Here is a 20,040-nt window from a genome sequence, read left to right as displayed (position 1 = left end):
TTTTCTCTTACCTTCCTGTCCCAATCACTAAATTGTCTACATTGATTCCTTGAATCCACATCACTAACTTCTCACTTAAGGCACTCCAACTATACTATAACTTCCATTATCCTACTAAAAGATGTTCTTTCTTTTATCACTAGGTAAGTCATTCAACATAGTACTAAGCTGACCTACAACCTTAGCAAGATTGCTGACAGTTGCTTTCTTCTTCTGTCCTGAATTTGCTCTCCAGTACCAAATCACTCAGACCAAAGAAGGAAGGCCATATTCTCTCCTTCAAGTCTATTCTGAATCCATCTGTAAATTCTCTTCTTTCTACCTTTAGAACATCTAGATTCCATTGATTCATCTTCTCTTTACGGCTTCCACCTGCTTCATCCTATGCTCATTTCACAATTAAAGTATTGTCTTACTCTCCTAAATGACCTTATATTAAGTAAATATGGTCTAAGTGAAATATTTTTGAAATAACTTGCTTTTAAATTTTTTTATTATCTTTATTAGTTAGATAGACACAGCCAGAAATTGAGAGGGAAGAGGGATTATAGAGAGGGAGAGAGACAGAGACACACCTGCAACACTGCTTCACCACTTGAAAAGCTTTCTCCCTGCAGGTGGGGACCAGGGGCTCGAACCTGGGTCCTTGTGCATGGTAGCATGTGCATTCAACCAGATGCACCACCACTCAGCCCCAAAGTGAAATATTTTTAAGGATTCATTGTTTTATTCATTACTGCTTTCTCAGTGCTTGGTGATTCACACATACTAAGTGTTGAATAGGTATTAGATGAATACACTAATAACAAATATGAGATTTCATACCAAAGGAATATTTTTATGTTTTTACATAAAAAACACTTAATTCACTAATAATTTTATAATTCTTTGTCAGGGCATGCTTTCTGATGTTTCTGGCTACATTAATTTTTTTCTCTTATTGGACAGTTAATAGTTAACAGTTGATGCATGGGTACATTTTTTCATCTCCCTGTGATAGGTGTATACAAAATACACACCCCCAAATTAGGTCCTTTTTCACCATCATACACCAGGACCCCAAGATTCTCTCCCAGCCCCCATCCTTTCCTGCCTTCCCCAGTGTCCTTTGCTCTTTCTATTCTGCTGCAAAGGAATTCATGTCTCTGAAGAGGAGATACTACATTTAATTGAATTTTTTTTACTGCCACCAGGATTATCACTGGGACTCAGTGCTGAAACTACATATCCACCTCTCTGGGAGGCCATATTTTTATTTGCTGGTTTTTATTTTTTTTTAAATAGATAGGATAACGAGAAATTGAGATGGGATGGAAATATAAAGAGAGAGAAAAAGAGATAGCTGCAGACTTGCTTTACCTCTTATGAAGCTTCCCTCTGTAGTTGGGGAGCAGGGGTTCAAACCCAGCTCCTCACACATGGTAATGCATGCACTTAAACAGCTGTGTGCCACTAATTGTCTCCCTTTCATTTGATTTTTTAATATTAACTCTTCATGGTTTCTCTTTGGGCCTTGTTGACTCCACTTTGGCATAATAACCCTCTTCATATTCTTTGCTTTAGATTTCCTCATCTTATCTCTACTTAACTACAGGTATCAGGAAATAAATGTTTTTGCTAACTGAATATGTATGTTTGACAAACCAGTGGTCAGCCAAGGACAAAAAAAGGCAAATATACTTTAATTTTTTTTTTATTTATAAAAAGGTAACACTGACAAAACCACAGGATAAGAGGGATACAGCTTCAGACAGTTCCTACCACCAGAACTCCATATTCTATCCCTTCCCCTGATAGCTTTCCCATTCTTTAACCCTCTGGGAGTATGGACCCAAGGTCATTGTGGGATGCAGAAGGTGGAAGGTCTAGCTTCTGTAATTGCTTCCCTGATGAACATGGGCATTGACAGGTCAATCCATACTCCCAGCCTGTCTCTCTCTTTCCCTAGTGGGGAAGGGCTGTGGGGAAGCAAAGCTCCAGGACACATTGGTGGGGTCATCTGTAAAGGGAAATCTGGTCCACATCATGCTAGCATCTGGAACCTGGTGGTTGACAAGAGAGTTAACATACAAAGCCAGACATAATGTTGACCAATCATGGATCTAAGGGCTGGAATAGTGCAGATGAAGAGTTGGGGGGTCCTCCGCTTTTTAGATAGCTAGTAGGCATATTTTAGTTATATTCCAAAGGGCCTGTGTCTATACAAACTTTTTTTTTCCTTTTCTTTTTGCCCCTGAGCCTGAAATCTGATATGCCAGTAGATCTTGTTATTGTCTGGGGAGACGATGTCATGACTGAGAAAAGCATCAGAAAGCTGGATCAGAGAAGAGAGTAGCTCCCTAATATTGGAAAGGGGTATAAATATTGTTGACTGTAAACCCCATCAATTTGATATCATCTGGGGCCCATAAGTAGCTTAGGAGCCTATGTGACTTCTGCATCCCTGTACATCCGACCTCACATTCTGTGGTCATGAGTAGGAACATTCCATGCTGCCCCAGTATCGACTCATCTTCCTCAGGTGTATCATAGAGTATGTTGTCCATCTTCCTTCAGAGAATGGAACATTTGCTACCATTATTGATCCAAGTTGAGGGCAAGGTCCTATGGGGGCCCACAAAGGGGTCGATTTTGTTGTTCCTGATATAAATGACAGGTAACAATGGAGAGAGGGATTTACTTGAGGTCTAGGCCCATCAAGATTCTTTGGGAATCTCAAGACTCCCCGATTAGGGCCCCAGCTGATGGTATGGCCTGATAGTGACTAAAAAGTCATCTTTAAAATATGCCAGTCTCTTGCCCTTATTCAGTTTTTGCAGTCCTTGCTTTGATAAGGTTAGCTTTGGAGTAAGAGAACTGTAATAGGAAGTAGGTTTTGAGTGTATCTAAGTCTAAGTAGACACTATTTCATTATGAACTTGATACTCACTCACTACAGACTATTGTGTATATTTGCTTTCAGCTATATATTTTGCCCTAATTTATGGATACATGTGAACATATTCTCTATCTTATAGGACCTGGTCTATATCTAGGTTTTGGGACTTTGTTAGGAAGTGAACCTCCTGGAGTGGAATTAGAGAATACCATGAAAGGAAAGGTCTCACCCAATTGATGAGGGTGAAGTGTTGGCATTCCATGCCTGACTTCTCTGGACACAGTCTGAAGTAAAGCATGCTGAGGTGGTACTCACTGCACTGATTAGGTTTGTATTAGCAGATGCAGTGTCAGCTGGTATGAACTGAGGGTAGCTTGCAGAAAAGTGTGCCATACCCCAGAGGTTCAAAGACTGGGGGAAATCTAAGCTCTATAGTGGAAGTGGGGGGTTCCTGCTGTCTTAGGGTTTAAGAAGATAATAGCTAGTTATTGTTATGACCACATTGTTTGGCAGTTGGGTTAACTTTGAAAATCCCTTTGTTAGGATTTGCTGTATCATACACACCATCACCATATTTTATATCTTTGTTTTTATTTTCCCTGTTTTTGTCCTTATTTTTATTGTTATTGTAATTGATGTTGTTGTTAGATAGGGTAGAGAGAAAAGGAGAGAGGAGGGGAAGACAGAGAGGGGGAGAGAAAGATAGTTACTTACAGACCTGCTTCACCGCTTGTGAAGAGACTCCCCTGCAGGTGGGGAGCCTGGGACTCAAACCTGGATCCTTGTGCTTCTTGCCACGTGCGTATAACCCACTGTGCTACACATATTTTATATCTTTGATATTATTTATATATAGCTATACCACTGGTTGCTTCTATTCTCCCTGGACTATGCTTTTAAGAGAGTCAACATATCAAAGAATCAGCCTATGTATTAAAAAGACTCAGTCTACAAATTAATAGCTTTAAAAAGTTTGAGACATTCAATCAGTTTTCCCCTCTCATATTACTTAGTGGTTTATATGACTGAAAACTAATAGGAGTACATAAACACCATTCTCACCACCAAAAGACTGTGTCCCATTCCATCCCCCCTCCCTTTTCCCTTCCAGTGCACTACCACCTGCCTGGTACCCTCATTTTTCATTTTTATTTATTTTAAATTTATTTTTAATTTTTATTTGAAATTGGAAACACAAACAAGACCACATGATAAGAGGGGTATAGTTCCACACAATTCCAACCACCAGAACTCCATATCTCATTCTCTCCCCTCATAGCTTTCTTATTCTTTATCCTTTTGGAGCATAGACCCAGGATCATTGTAAGATACAGAAGTTGGAAGGTCTGGCTTCTGTAATTGCTTCTCCGCTGAACATGGGTGTTGACAGATCAATCCATATTCCCTGCTTGTCTCTCTCTTTCCCTAATGGATCAGAGCTCTGGGGAAGTGTGGCTCCAGACACATTGTTGGAGTCATCTCCCCTGGGGAGTCAGGTTGGCATCATCATATAATCTGGAAACTGGTGACTGAAAGAGCTAAGATGTAAACTAAAACATTTTGTTGACTAATCATAAATCTAAAGGCTGGAATATTACAGATAAAGATTTGGGGTCTCCATTTTGGAAAAAGTTAGTAGGTTTATTTTAGGTATATTCCAAGGGACCCATGACTTTACAAGTTTTTGCATGTGCCTGACAGAACTGAACTCACTGACCACTGATCCCAGAAAGACAACTTGAAAACTGAATCCCTTTGCCCTCACCAACACGATGCCCCTTGCAACATCTTTTCCCATGTAACCCTAAAGACACAAGCTAAGAGCAAGATTTTTTTTTTTAGACATGAGTCTGTCATCTTTTCAAGTAGATAGTATGTAAAAATAAACCCATTTCCTTGTCTTTTGAATAATGACTTTGAAGTGGAAAGCACTAAATTTTGTACTCAGTAATAATATGCCAAGAGTCCTGGAAAGATTTACTATCAGTATTTTGAAAATTCCCTTCAAAAACTCTGTTGTTTCCTAATTCATGCATTTCAGCTACTAAAAAGTTCTGTAGTTAATAGAAACTGCTGCTTCCTAAGGTTGTTCCAGCATTTCCCAGATGTCTTCTTCATTGCATTCTCATTTTATTCTACTGTTTAAAATCCTCAAAGCCCAATAATCTAATACATCTTCATTAGGTAAACACTCAATTCCTATCAGGGTGATGGAAACTCTGAGTACCAGCCATGAGTGCAATGTAATATGAAAACAATAAGCTGGCTTTAGGAGCAAAGGGGACCAAAATATGGAGCACCCTAACTTTTCCAAATATAATTTTCCTGAGCCAAGAAATCTTGCTAATAATATTTCCCTAATAAGTTACTTGTGAAATCTAAGTACCTGCTCTCTAGGAAGATTCACACAGGTCAAGTGCAGGCCCCATGCTTGGACTTAGTGCGATTTTGAAAGTACTTTGTTCTAGATATTCCTTCCAAGGACTCCATTTCAGTCTCTGTCAGTCAACTATTATTGATTACTATTACTAGTGTCCAGTGGCAGGACTTACCTCTTCCTTGAATCCAGACAACTGAAGGACAGTGAGAAATGGGGGATACTGTGAAAGCTGTCACACATTTCACTCTTCAGTGGAGCTACCTGAGCTGACTGCATTCTCACAGGAGATAATCAATGAACATTTCAGAATGGGCGACAGATGAAGATGGATGCTTTTCCTTTGTCACCCACTAAGATAACTCTGGTCACATTTGTCACCTGTTTGCTGTACTTTACAGCTAAGAAACTCTTAGATTTGCAAGAGCACTGTCATGCTCAGTGAGTGACTAGAAGCTCAGGAAGGCTGGGGTTGAGGAGAGAGAACTAAGAATCAGGGGAGAGCAGAGATTTGATTCTGTAGAGAAAATTCTTATTGGGTCAAGGCTGCTTTTGCATAATTCTATTATCACCAAGCAGAGGAGAAATAATCATGTTAGGTGTGTGCAGAACCACTCTACAAGGCTTGTCTTACGTTACTTTTGAAGTCAGACAGGTTTAAATGCTTTGCATGAGTGAGTTGTTCAGAGGCACCTGATCAATTAGGCAGGTACCGTCAGAGCAAAGCAGGCAAGTTTTTGATGTTGACAATGACAGGCTTTCCTGTGTAGAAAGGCGTAATCCATTTGGTCACAGACATGAAAAAGCTATATGTGTGTTGCTTTGGGGAGCCAAGGCAGTGCCATCCAGAAAAGAGCCTCCAGGCAGACCAGCTGTCTGACCTCAGCATGGAGGTGGGTCAATTTATGAGTAAGGACAGTCATTTCTTAAACTTCCCTGCCCTCTGTGTGGGAAAAGGGCATCCACACAATGGTCACATAGAGTTGCTGACAGTACTGGATCCAACGTGTCTATTGACATAGCTTGAGCATCTCAGCAATTTCCATTTGATTCCTGCCACTCATTGTCTCTCCCAAATTAAAAAATAGGTGTATCAGGCACATACACATACAAAACTTTGATTTGTCTGGGGGAAACTTATCAGAAGTCCTTCTCATAAGGAACCAGGGAAGCACTTTTTATTTCACCTGGTCTGTACCATAGATTTCTTATATGAGATGAGACTTAAGAGCTAGGGTCTTCTGAGATCATTCATGCATTTTAAAATAGTTATTTATCTATTTATTCCCTTTTGTTGCCCTTGTTGTTTTATTGTTGTTGTTACTATTATTGTCGTCATTGTTGGATAGAACAGAGAGAAATGGAGAGACAAGGGGAATACAGAGAAGGGGGGAGAAAGATAAACACTTGCAGACCTGCTTCACCATCCGTAAAGTGACACCCCTGCAGGTGGGAGCTGGAGGCTTGAACCAAGATCCTTATGTCTGTCCTTGTACTTTGCACCACCTGTGCTTAACTTGCTGTACTACCACCCAACTCCCCATTCATGCATTTTTCTTCCCACCTCCAGTGAAGCTGATAGTTTGAAACTGACCATGGTCAGGGCCAGATGGCAGAACATCCAGTTGAGTGCATACATTACCATGTGCAAGGATCAAGGTTCAAACCCCAGGTCCCAACCTGTAAGGGAGGAAGTTCCACAAGCTATGAAGCAGGGCTGCAGATGCCTCTCCCTTTCCCTCTCTATCCTTCCTCCCCTCTCAGTTTTTCTCTGTCCTGTCAAGAAAAAAATAAAATAAAGAAAGAAGGAAAGGAAGAAAGAAAAAAATGGCCTCTATGAACAGTGGATTTATTATGCAGGCACAGAGCCCCAATGGTTTCCCTAGCATCAAAAGAAAGAAAGAGACAAATTGAACATGGAGGCAATATTTTGGCAATATAAATCCCCTCCCCAAGTAAGAAGTCATTGTCTTTTTTTTATTTTTGAGAGTGGTGTTTAGACATTTTTCAGAGCAATACTGGGTGACATGTGAGAAAGAAAGAGGAAATCTGGAATTCAAAGTTGTTCTGTAGTAGCTTCTCAAGTGGTCCATTGGACTATTCTATCTAGAGTTTGACAACCACGTCTGTGATCAGCCACAGAAGCTTCTGTGTGTGCATTTGTTCTTCATAAAATGCATGTTTTAGAGAGATAGTCCTACCTAAGATATATTGGGTAAATTAAAAGAATATAAAATCTGAGATAAGTACAGAAGCAAAGTTATTCAATAGTAATGTAAAGTCTTTGTCTAAATAAAAGAAGCTGAATCCTGAAATAAGACAAGAGCATTGAAAGGATATTTCACTGGAAAGGATATAACAGACATGAAAGAAAGAGTTGATAGGTCTTGTTCTCTATTTAGATGTCAGAGTAAAAAAAGAAAAAGAAACAGATGAGAACATCCAAATTTTATCAAGATAGAGGAAATTTGAGGATGACTTATATTCTAATATATTTAATAATATAGCTAATATGCTATGATATATATGCAAATTGAGATGCCTGAGAAGCAGATAGATGGGATTTAAACTCAGAAAAGAGTTAGCTTGAGTGGGTTTTGGAAGTTAGCCATAAGTGATAGGTAAAAAGGATCTCTGAAGGACAGTATAAAGTGGGAAGGAAACATGTATGGAAAACATGCTGTTTATACTATACAGCTATTAAGAACAATGAACCCACCTTCTCTGACCCATCTTGGACAGAGCTAGAAGGAATTATGTTAAGTGAACTAAGTCAGAAAGATAAAGATGAGTATGGGATGATCCCACTCGTCAACAGAAGTTGAGAAAGGAGATTTGAAAGGGAAACTGGATCTGACTAAATTGAATGTAGGGCACCAAAGTAAAAACCCAGTGGTGAGGGGTAGACATGTGGCTTCCTGGGCCAGTGGGAGGTGGGGGTGGGTGGGTGAGATGGGACACAGTCTTTTGGTGGTGGGAATGGTGTTTATGTACACTCCTAGTAAAATGTAGTCATATAAATCACTAGTCAATTAATATGAGAGGGGAAAAACGATTGTCTCAAACTTTTTAAAACACAGACTGAGTCTTTTTAATATATAGGCTGTGTATTTGATATGCAGACTCTCTCAAAAGCCTAGACCAAGTAGATCAGAAGCAACCGGTGGCACAACTATATACAAGATACTGGGTACCATACAGCAAACCCTAACAAAAGGACTTTTCAAAGTTAACCCAATTAACAAATAATGTGATGATAACATTAACTATTGATTATCTTCTTGAACCCTAAGACAGCAGGAACCTCACATTTCCACTATAGAGCCTATATTTCCCCCAGTCCTGGAACCTTAGGATAGGGCCCACTTTCCTGCATGCCTCTCCCAATTCATATAAAATAATATTGCATCTGCCGATTGCAACCTAATCAACGCAACACTTGCCACCTCAACATGCTTCAGCTCAGACTGTGTCCAGAGACTACAGGTGTGGAATGACAACCCTTCAGCTTCATTACTCAGGTGAGACCTTTCCTTTCATAGTATTCTCTAACTCCATCCCAGGTGGTTCACTTTCTAACAAAGTCCCAAAACCTAGATATACACCAGGTTCTGTGACAGAGAGAGCATATGTTCACAGGTATCTATAAACTAGTGCAAAATATAAACCTTAAAGCAGAAGTACACTAGAGTTTGCAGTGAGTACCCCCCCCAACACTTCCTCTCCACTATTCCAAGCTTTGGGTCCATGATTGCTCAACAATTTGTTTGGCTTTGTATGTTAACTCTCTTTTCAGCTGCTAGGTTCCAGATGCCATCAGAATGCTGGCCAGGCTTCCCTGGACTGAAGACCCCATCAATATGTCCTGGAGCTCTGCTTCCCCCAGAGACCCACCCTACTGGGGAAAGAGAGAGGCAGACTGGGAGTATGGACCGACCAGTCAACGCCCATGTTCAGAGGGGAAGCAATTACAGAAGCCAGAACTTCCACCTTCTGCAACCCACAAAGACCTTGGGTCCATGCTCCCAGAGGGATAGAGAATGGGAAAGCTATCAGGGGACTGGATGGGATATGGAGATTGGGTGGTGGGAATTATGTGGAGTTGTGCCCCTCATACCCTATGGTTTTGTTAATTTATCCTTTCTTAAATAAAAAATAAATTTAAAAAAAAACATGCTATTTAAGGCTCAGGCAGAGAAATAAAGTCAATGGAGGACAGGAGAAGGACTGGTCAGTAAAATAGTAGAAGCCTATAAGAGATTTCATGAAAAGAGTTAAGGAACTAGTGAATTATCAGTGTAAAATGTTGTGTCAAGTTCAATGAAGATGAAGTCAAACAAATAATACATTGGAGTTAGCTAAAGACAATCATCAAATCATTTTGCCTGAATAATTTCTATGAAATGTGAAAAAACAAATTAAACTATAGGTGACTGAAGAATGAAATAACAGAAGTTAAGAAAAAAAACTAACAGAAAAAAAAGAAGAAAAAGTGCTAAACATGGAAAGTAAGAAAAGGCAAGGAGATCCATCATCAAGGCCAAACCTTCTTTATTGGATGAAAATCTAACTTGCTCATAATTTTATGCTATGGAGAAGAGACTGGTAGAGATGAAATTGCCAAATTGTAAGGAAAACAGAAGATTATAGATAGGATGAGAGAGCTGGTCAAGATCACAGGTGGAGGTAATGGTCCTAATAAGAGAAATAGTAATTCTTCTATTTGACAGTGGAAAATAACCTAGGTTGGTGTTGTATGCGGGAGAGCCAATGCCTTGCAGACAGGTGTCATGGGGAGATGAGATGTTGTACCTGTGTTCCAACACCTGTACTATAAACCCTTAAACCCCTCACCCCAATAAAGTGTGTGAGGGGAGGAACAAACCATGGGGAAAAATTATTTTTGTAATGCCAGAAGGCTGAGGTGGGTTTGGGAGAAAAGCATAGATGAAACATAAATAGCTTTTGATTCCTGGAAATTGCAGAAACTTACGTTTGATATTCTCAGTTTTTGCTTGACATCCAAAAAAGGTTAAGGAGATTGATAGAAATTTGAATAAGTACCACCACAGGTGATGATACAGGGTGCAACACTCCATTTGAAACTTACATCACACTGCAATGCATCTATACACATACAAAATTTTATTATTCTGTCATTTCTTGTATATTTTGCACACCCCACTCTAAGCATCTGTACTGCCACAGACATATTAACACCTTTCAGACAACATTTCTATTGCTCATTTTATTGCCTGCCTTTCTCTCTAGTAAAAAACCTAGAAAGGGTAGGAATGGTGCTTCTAACCCAGCAGAGTACCTGAGTTATAATGGTAACTCATAAATGTTTGCTGACTGGGTGAATGATTAAGTAAGAAAGTAACTGTTTGGGTGACTCCAGATTTTTCCAAATGCTATATACAGTTCATTGTGTCTTAAATTTACTCAGCATGGGCTGGGGAGATAACACAGTGGTTCTGCAACATTTACTCAGCATGCTCAGTACATAGGAGTTGCATAACGTGGATGAGTTAAAATCAACTTGACCATTTAATGGTGCTGATATAAACATCAAGAAGTGCATTCCTAGGAAGAAGCTTAGAATGAGATGATAGAGAATTGAAGTTCAAAAATGGTCAAAACCATAGAATAAAATATAATTCCAAGCTGGAGAGACAGCATAATGTTTGTGCAAAAGTACCTCCATGACAGACTCTGAGGTCCCAGGTTCAATATTCAGCCAGGGACAGGCTGTGCTCTGGTCTTTCTCTCTCTATTTCTCTCATTAAACTAAAATATTTAAAAAAGAAAATATAACTCATAACTTTCCTCCTTCCTTCCAGTAGCTTTTGGTTATCGAGCCCCCACCACCAAACTAGGGAAATTTATCTTTGAGAATTCCAGTACCTAATGTTTTCCATTTCTTTCTTTTCTTTTTTATTTTTATAAAATGCAAATATTGACAAAACTATAGGATAAGAGGGATACATTTCCACACAGTTCCCACTCTGTATCCAACCCCCTCCCTTGATAACTTCCCTATTCCTTATCCTTCTGGGAGTATGGACCAAGGATCATTATGGGGTGCAGAAGGTGGAAGGTCTGGCTTCTGTAATTGCTTCTCCACTGAGCATGGGCATTGGCAAGTCAATCTATACTCCCAGCCTGGCTCTCTCTTTCCCTAGTGGGGCAGAGATCTGGGGAGGCAGGGTTCCAAGACACATAGTGGATTCTCTTCCCAAGGAAGTTGGGTTGGCATCATGTTAGCATCTGGAACCTGGTGGCTGAAAAGGAGTTAATATATAAAGCAATGGTGTTTTTCAATTCTAAAAGGAACTGTCAGATCATATAGAGGGTGACCAGAAACCTTCACCCAGAGTGTCCTTTCTGATTCATGGACTTAGAGCCCAGGTGTTTAGACAATGAGACCAAGATAAGCTATCCAATTAATGTCAGATGTTTCCCTGCATCATGTTTTTTTTTTTTTCCCCAATTTTAATACCTCGCTCCCAGGCTCCCAGTTGCCAACCTTCTGTACTGTCAGAGAGAGAGAAACCCTGCAGGCAGGCAGTGAGTGGCAGCTCCCCTCTGGCCTGCACTGAGATGTCCCATAGCAAATGATAGTGGCAGGGAAATGTCTTAATCCAGCGTGTTGTTTAGCATAATTGATGTTCTGATGCAGCGTTGTTTGAAACAAGCCCAGTTAATTGGTCTCTCAACTTACATTAGCTCTTGCATTGCAGCCAATTAGGCAGGGGCCAAAGGGTCCTTTGCTTGGCCATTAGAGCCCTCCATGTCGGGAAGTCTGGGAAGGTGCTGGCAGTGAGGCTGTGGAGCTGGTATGAATGAATGCAATGAGCTGTGTGAGCAGCTGCACCACCACCGGTGCCATCTGTCCAGTTCAGAATACAGAACCTTAAGCAAACCATCTCAAGGGTGAAAGGAGAGGGAGAGGGAGAGGGAGAGGGAGAGGGAGAGGGAGAGGGAGAGGGAGAGGGAGAGGGAGAGGGAGAGGGAGAGGGAGAGGGAGAGGGAGAGGGAGAGGGAGAAGAGAGGATATGGACTTTCTCTAAAAGGACAAGTGCCGGAGGAGTCTTTGAAGATTATATATTTGAAGAATATGACTTTAACATGAACCTATGAGCAACATTTTCAGTGACTTTAGGACTCAACCCTGTTCTCTGAAGCTCAGCATTATTGAAAATGTCTGGGAATCAGAATGGAAGGACAGGTTTCAAGGAGACAGTGTTGCAGTGTTGCTCAAAGTAAGGTCCAGGGATCAGCAAAGCCATCACCATCTGGCAGGGTGTTAGGAATGAGGATCTGGGACCCACTCTTGATCAGCCAAATCAGAATCTGCATTTTAACAAGGTCCCAGGTGTTTTGAATGCCCATTAAAATTTGAGACGCAATGATCAAGGCCAAGGGTCAGCAAACAGGTTTTATTGGAACAAGCCCACGCTCATTCAATTGTTCTTGGATTTGGATGCTTACACATCACCGCAGCAGAGTTGAGCAGTTGTGCTGAAGACTGAGTGGTCTGCAAGTCTAAAATATTTATCCTCTGTATCTATAGGAATCATTTTCCGGTCCCAAATAATAAGCAGAAATAAATCCCTGTAACTTGCCCATGCAACTGATATTTCTGTGAGTCCTCGGAGGGTAGGTTCACACCAGGTATTTAATTTGTTGTTAAAGTACTATAACAGGGCTGGGAGATAACTAGCATAGTGTGGCATCTGCCTTGATTCTTGCAGCCCAGCTTCAAGCCCCTACACCATCTGGGAGTGGCAGGACACCAGCGTTGGGGCAAGGGGTGGGCAGGCAGAGAAAGAGATGCTTTGGTGCTAATGAGGAGTTTCTCTATAATTCTACTTTCTATCTTTCTAGCTGAAATACAGAAATAAATCAGCCCCAAGGAAGTGAAGTCATTCATACACTACACCCTGGTGCTGTAAAAATAAAAGTAAATAAAATAAATAAATATTGTCATGGGGGCTAGAAACAGGTAAAGTGATATAGGTTAGATGATAATGATCTCTACCTCAGAGGCCTAGGGACTCCCAGGTTTATACAGACACTTAAGCTGTTGTCAACAGCTTTGAACTTGCCGATACCAAGACTGAGTCAATGATGTGAAGGTTATATATATATATATTCTTTTATTTACTTTTATTTGAGATTTAATATTGATTTACAAAACTATAACAGAGGTATAATTCCACAGCATTTCCAGCACCAGACCTTTGTGTCCCTACACGTTCCTCCTTCCATTGGAAACTGCATTAGTTCTACTAAGATCACAGTTATGGGTTGACTATTATTTCTATATCTATCTATCTATCTATGCCCATTTTTCTCATAGTCCTACTTTCTCTCTTTCTGAGTCATACCTACTCCTATTACTACTTCCAAATGCCACCCCCATACCCTGCATCCTGATGGAATTGGTGTTCAGAGTCCTCTGGTCATCTTTCCCCTATCAACTCCTCCACTTGGAATATGGATCAAAATTCTTTATGGGGTGAAGAAGGTGGGAGTTCTGGTTTCTGTGATTGCTTCTCCACTGAGCATATGTTTTGGACGATTGGTCCATACCCCCAGCCTGTTTCTATCTTCCCCTAGTGGGTAGGGCTCTGGAGAGCTTACCTTTCAGGACAAGTTGGTGAGGTCTTCTGCCCAGGGAAGTCAAGATGGTATCATAATATCATCTGCAACTTTGTGATTGCAAGGACTTCTCTCCTTGACAAAAGGGATAGAAGAGGAAATGATAAAATGGCACTAATAAAATGATGGTAAAATTATTTCTTAAGGATTTATTTTATTAATTCTACATGAAGAGACTAAGAGATAGAAAGAGAAGTTAGAACACCAATGCTAATACATGCAAAATGATGTTCAAAATTATTTCTTAAGGATATATTTTGTTAATTCCACATGAAGAGAATGAGAGAAAGAGAGAGAGAAGAAATAGTTAGAAAAACAAGGCTAACACATGCAATGCTAAGTATTGAACAAGAGCCTCAGGCACACAAGTCCCATACTCTACCAGTTGAGCTGCTATCCCAACTGCCATTATCACCAGATTTCTCTACTGCACCCTTGATAGCAATTATCCATTGTGACTGGAAGTACTGTTTTTTTTTTTTTTTCTCAAACATATCAGGAGAATAAGTAAACATTCTGGCTGTGGTTGGGATGATTTTATACTCATCCAATTATCCAAAGATAGTGCCTTCAGTCCTCTTAGTTTCTTTTTCTTTAAACTGATAAAAATTTAATAGCAGTATGTGTGTGTCCTACATACACTGGAGAAACCCAGTAGAACTGAATAACTCAACAAATGTTAGCAACACAGTACTCCTTAAAACATATGTGACTGTTCTGCTTTACCTAGGGGGAAAAAAAAAAAAAAAAACATTGTGGAAAATAGGCATTCCTCAGAGTCTTTCATTAAAAAAAAAAAAAAAAAAAAGGTTGGGCAAAGATTCCACAAAAGACTCTGGTGACTAATAGTGAGAAAGAGTCCTGCTAAAGCAACATTTCTGATTAGGGATGCATTGGATCGACCTTCTCGTGGTGCATCCCGTGAGTACCCATTTATTGGGGAATCTGACGATCCTTCCTAGCCGACTGAATCCACATGGATCCCAGTCACTTTCAAAGCCAGCAACAAGCAGACATCAGGCTCAACCTGACGCTGTTGACTGGCTACGGAAGAAGGGCAAACGCTAGAAGAAGAAGAAGCATTTCTGAAATTGCTAACATATTTTGATAGGCAATCCTGGTTTGGAGCTCCTGGACTTGGTCTTGCAAAAAATATTAAAATATTGTGTTGTGAATTTTGAAGCCCTGGAGTTTCTTCAAGCTTTTGATCCCCAAATATCTCTTTCTCTCTTGTACACACACACAGACACACACACACACACACACACACACACACACACACACACACACACCCCATCCCCAACAAAAGTCAGTTGCTGATTGCAGCCTCAGACTCCAGACACACGCATCAATCATAATTGTAGCACTGCCAGCAGTCATGTAACTGCTTAAAGACCTCAACAGCCTTCTGGCACTTAAAAGGGAAAAAAAATCATCTAATTAATCACAGGTGAAACAGCTTGGACTGTCTCCAAAAGCCCCTGAATTTACTGCCAAGCTCTGATGCTAATTTTCTTTCTAAGTAACCCCCTAAAGAAATTTACGATTAGGTAATTAAAGTAATGAATAAAGAGATACTTAGGTGGAGGGGAAGGAGGAAAGGGGAAGAGACTGCCTTTCTATCCTACAATACATGCATCTGGGGCACAAATCATTTGTGAGCCTCAATATAAAGATCCCCAAGTGGCTTTTCTTTTGAAGAATATTTTATTTTTAAGTTAATATTTGAAAATCCTAAATGAGTCATATAAATGAAGCTGAGAGCAGGTTATTCTGCTAGAGACTGTAAGTCAGTGAAAGAATTCTGCTTAATACTTAACGCTTAATTCTCTTTAAAATATAGAGTGCCATAGCCTGTCTCTCATGGGGAAGTTTGTGGAGCTTCACTAAGTTTGATTCAGAGCTCTTTCCTCTTCTTCACACATCGGTCCATGTCTCTGCTGGGAGAACTTCCTGATTCCTGGATTTAATTGTCTGGAAAGAAAGAAATGATTGTGATCTTTTACTTAGGAAGTGTTTCAGGAAAGGGTATGAATGTTATCATTTTAGTCCTAGTTCTGTCTCTAACACTCAATATCAGAACACTCCAGAAATGAGAACTAGAGCTACTTGGCTACTTCAGATTTTGGAATCAGACAAAAATACTCCTCACTTAAACAAGGAATCGAGTAAGTTTTTACTAAACTCAAAGGTGCCTATAGCTTCCACCTTTGTTCAGAAATCTTGTTAGCAACTTTTTTCCTTGTCTTAGTACATACAGTGTAATAACTGTAATGCTTTTTTAATAATTCAGAATTCTGAACTTTTGATTGAAAAGCCCTTCTATTCTGATTTTTTTTCCTAATTTTTATCTACCTTCAAGAGAGTTTACAAGCTGCTTGAAAGCAAAGATCACGGGAGTCGGGAGGTAGCGCAGTGGGTTAAGTGCACATGGTGCAAAGCGCAAGGAATGGTGTAAGGATCCCGGTTAGAGGCCCTGGCTCCTCACCTGCAGGGGAGTCGCTTCACAGGCAGTGAAGCAGGTCTGCAGGTGTCTTTCTTTCTCTCTCCCTCTCTGTATTCCCCTCCTTTTCCATTTCTCTCTGTCCTATCCAATGACAACAACAATAATAACTATAACAACAATGAAAAACAACAAGGACAACAAAAGGGGAAATAAATAAATATATAAATAAAAAAGTCTCTCAAAAAGCAAAGATCAGAATGAGGTCCCATTCTGTCTCTTTATCAAGTCTAGTAGAGTATGGACACTAATCATTTATTATTGTTAAATCGTAAGCTCATGTAAAGAAGGTATAGAACTTGTGCTAAATAAGTAATGACTCCAAGATCGACTTTGGATATTTAGTTTTTTAATCTCTAGATTATGGTATGTATATTTGTTTTCCCTCCTGAAAAAGAAGAGGTGATAATAATATAGGCTCACTTGAACAGTGCATTGCTTTGTCATGGATGGGAACCAGGTTTGAGCTCAGTCCCCACCACACTGAAGGAAGTTTCAGTGGTGTAGCCCATCTCTCTCTCTCTCTCTCTCTCTCTGAAGGAAGTTTCAGTGGTGTAGCCTCTCTCTCTCTCTCCAAATGTCTGCATTCTTTTTCTGACAACATTAGCCTGGAGTGGTTAAGACCAAATGATGACAAGAAAAAAAAAATCAATCAATCATTAAAGAAAATAACAGAAGCAAATTTTATTTAGAAATGTGTTTAGAGATTTTATGGCCTTATGCTTCATTTCAAACTAGAGGAGTCTGACACTCAGAAGAGCACCTTGATTTGGCAAAGATATCAGTATTCTTAAAATGTTCTGCTACATATTAGCTGCATACCATAAGAAACTATCTTTCGAATGTCATTTTTTGAATTCCAAAAATAACGGCAATGATATTCTTGAGTCGTAGTAAAGATTAAATCAATTAATATAGGTAAGATGCTTAGTATTACATAACTCTAAAAGCATGTAGCATTTGTTCTTGTTTTATGCATCCTTCTCTTTTATCTCTTGATTGGGGAAGTAACAGTTTACATACCCATCCAAATGTATATGTATACATATATCGTATATGTATGTGTATATTTACAACAGCACAATTGGTAAAAGCCCAAACTTGAAAGCAACCCAGTTGTCCATCTACAGACAAGAAGCTAAGAAAGATGTGGATAGACACAAATACTACTCAACATCTTAAATTATTGAATATATTGAATATATTATTATAATTTTCTTATCAAATGAACTTTTTCATTATTTCTATCCTGACTGCCTTCCAAAGTAGGTGGTATCAGAGTAGAAAGTGAGCCTGTAGACGTCTGAGTAGGATGGACCTGGCTCTTTCTATTAAGAGGAACTAGATTTTAAACTTTATCCCTAATCGAAGATGCTCTGAATTATAAGCCTCATAAATGTCTGGCTATCTCTTGCACAGATCCACTCCCCAAAGAAAACCATTTCAAGACATGAGTGAACCCCATAAGAAAGGCAGAGGGTTTAAGTAGGAGTAATACAGAATTTGGGTATCCCCCCCCCCCAGCCTTGCTGAATCTGGCGAGGTCAAAGTTCACCATCCTGCCAATTTAGGGGCCTGCTTCTACAATATTCCTAAGAGTCTCAAGGCCTGTTTCCCTTCTGAGCCTTTATCTAGAAGGCCAGGTAAGCTAGAGCTCCTACCAAATAGGAATTAAAAATGACAAAACAGCTGATTAGATCTGAAGTGACAAGAATGAGAAATAAAGGCCATTAGAGCCCATTTGCAACATGCCCTCAGTGAGTCAAGTTTCAAGGTGTTCTTCCAAAGATTATTAATGGCATGACAGTGTTTTCCGTGCAGGAATCTGATACATGAAATTGCACCAGTGTACATACACGGCATTCTAGATGGTAAGAGGGGCCTGCCCTCATTTATTTAGTTTCACAGATTTGAAGAGACACCTTAATTTGGCTGTCAGGGTGAGGCTTAGGATAAGTACCTTGAGCTTGGAGGAGCAGATTTTCATACTACATAGTTTCCGTCTGTAGCCGAGGTTGACACATGGTTGCTCAAGGGTTAAATCAAGCCTGCTGCCTAATTTTGAGGAGCTAATAAGCAATGAATGGCTTTTCTATTTTAAAGCAGTTTAAAAAACCAAAAGAATATGAGATTGGTTGCATTCAGGATGGAATGGCTATAGACCAAAAGAAGAATATATCACAACACATGGAAATTTTATGAGGTTCAACTGCCAGGATCCATAAATAAAGTTTCACTGGAATAGAGTCCCACACATTTGCTTATGTATCATCTGTGGTTGCTTCTTCTCTGTAACAACAGAGTTGAGTAGTTGTAGCAGACTGTATTGGCCCATAAGCATGAATTATTTACTATCTACACTTTAGTGTAGTCTATCAACCACTGTCCTTCCCAGTCAAAGTGCTTTCCATTGCAAAAAAAAAAAAAAAAAAAAGAGTCACAGCTTAGCAATTCTATTACAAGGGATTTTTATAGGGGGATATGACCTCATTTGGAAGTCACAGCTATAAACCACTGTATCCATTGCTTCCAAAGACAAAGGCCCCAACTCCAGCAGTAGCAAGTTATAGGTTTCCAAAAGGTCACTGGAAATGAGAAATGAGGTTCACCAGACCCCTGTGGACATACTCATAGATAAGGGGTAGGAGGTCCAAAAGGCAGTAGAGATCTTGTTCTTTCAGAAGACATAAGAAACCCTTGATCTAGCTATCTACAAAGTGGAGGATCCCCCAATGCCTCACCGGCACTATTCCAGCCTTTAGGTTCATAATTGTCCAGCAGTTTGTTTGGCTTTGTGTATTAACTCTCTTTTCAGCCACCAGGTTCCAGATGCTAGCAGGATGTGACCAGACTTCCCTGGACAGACAACCCCACCAATGTGCCTTGGAGCTCCATTTCCCCAGAGGCCTTCCCTACTAGGGAAAGAGAGAGACAGTACAGTATGGGAGTATGGATCGACCTGTCAACGCCCATGTTTAGTGGGGGAAGCAATTGCAGAAGCCAGACTTTCAACCTTCTGCATCCCACAATGATCTTGGATCCATACTCCCAGAAGGTTAAAGAGTAGGAAAGCTATCAGGGGTGGGGTTGGTATTCGGAGATCTGGTGGTGAGAATTGTGTGAAGCTGTACCCCTCTTATCCTATGGTTTTGTCAATGTTTCCTTTTTATAAATAAAAAATTAAAAAAAGAGAAACCCTTGATCAATAATTCCCTATGAAGACAGAAACAAGCTGGGGGTATGGATCAACCTGTCAATGCCCATGTCCAGAGGAAAAGCAATTACAGAAGACAGACCTCCCACCTTCTGCACCCCATAAAGATTTGTGGTTCATATTCCCAGAAGGATAAAGAATAGGGAAGTTTCCAATGGAGGAGGTGGGGCACCGAACTCTGGTGGTGGGAACTGTATGGAATTGTACCCATCTTATACCACAACCTTGTCAACCATTATTAAATCACTAATAAAAAATCATTTTAAAAGAGAAATTCCTATTGTTCCCCAAAGTTTACCAATCCTTAAGAAACCACTAAGACAAAGCAAAACCAGGACTGGCTCTGGTGTATTGCACCAAAGTGAAGGATTCTGGGGGAGGACAGGGAGGGAGGGGTGAAG

The sequence above is a fragment of the Erinaceus europaeus genome, chromosome 2 (assembly GCF_950295315.1).
Source record: "Erinaceus europaeus chromosome 2, mEriEur2.1, whole genome shotgun sequence".
NCBI lineage: Eukaryota > Metazoa > Chordata > Mammalia > Eulipotyphla > Erinaceidae > Erinaceus > Erinaceus europaeus.
This window is presented reverse-complemented; position numbering follows the sequence as displayed.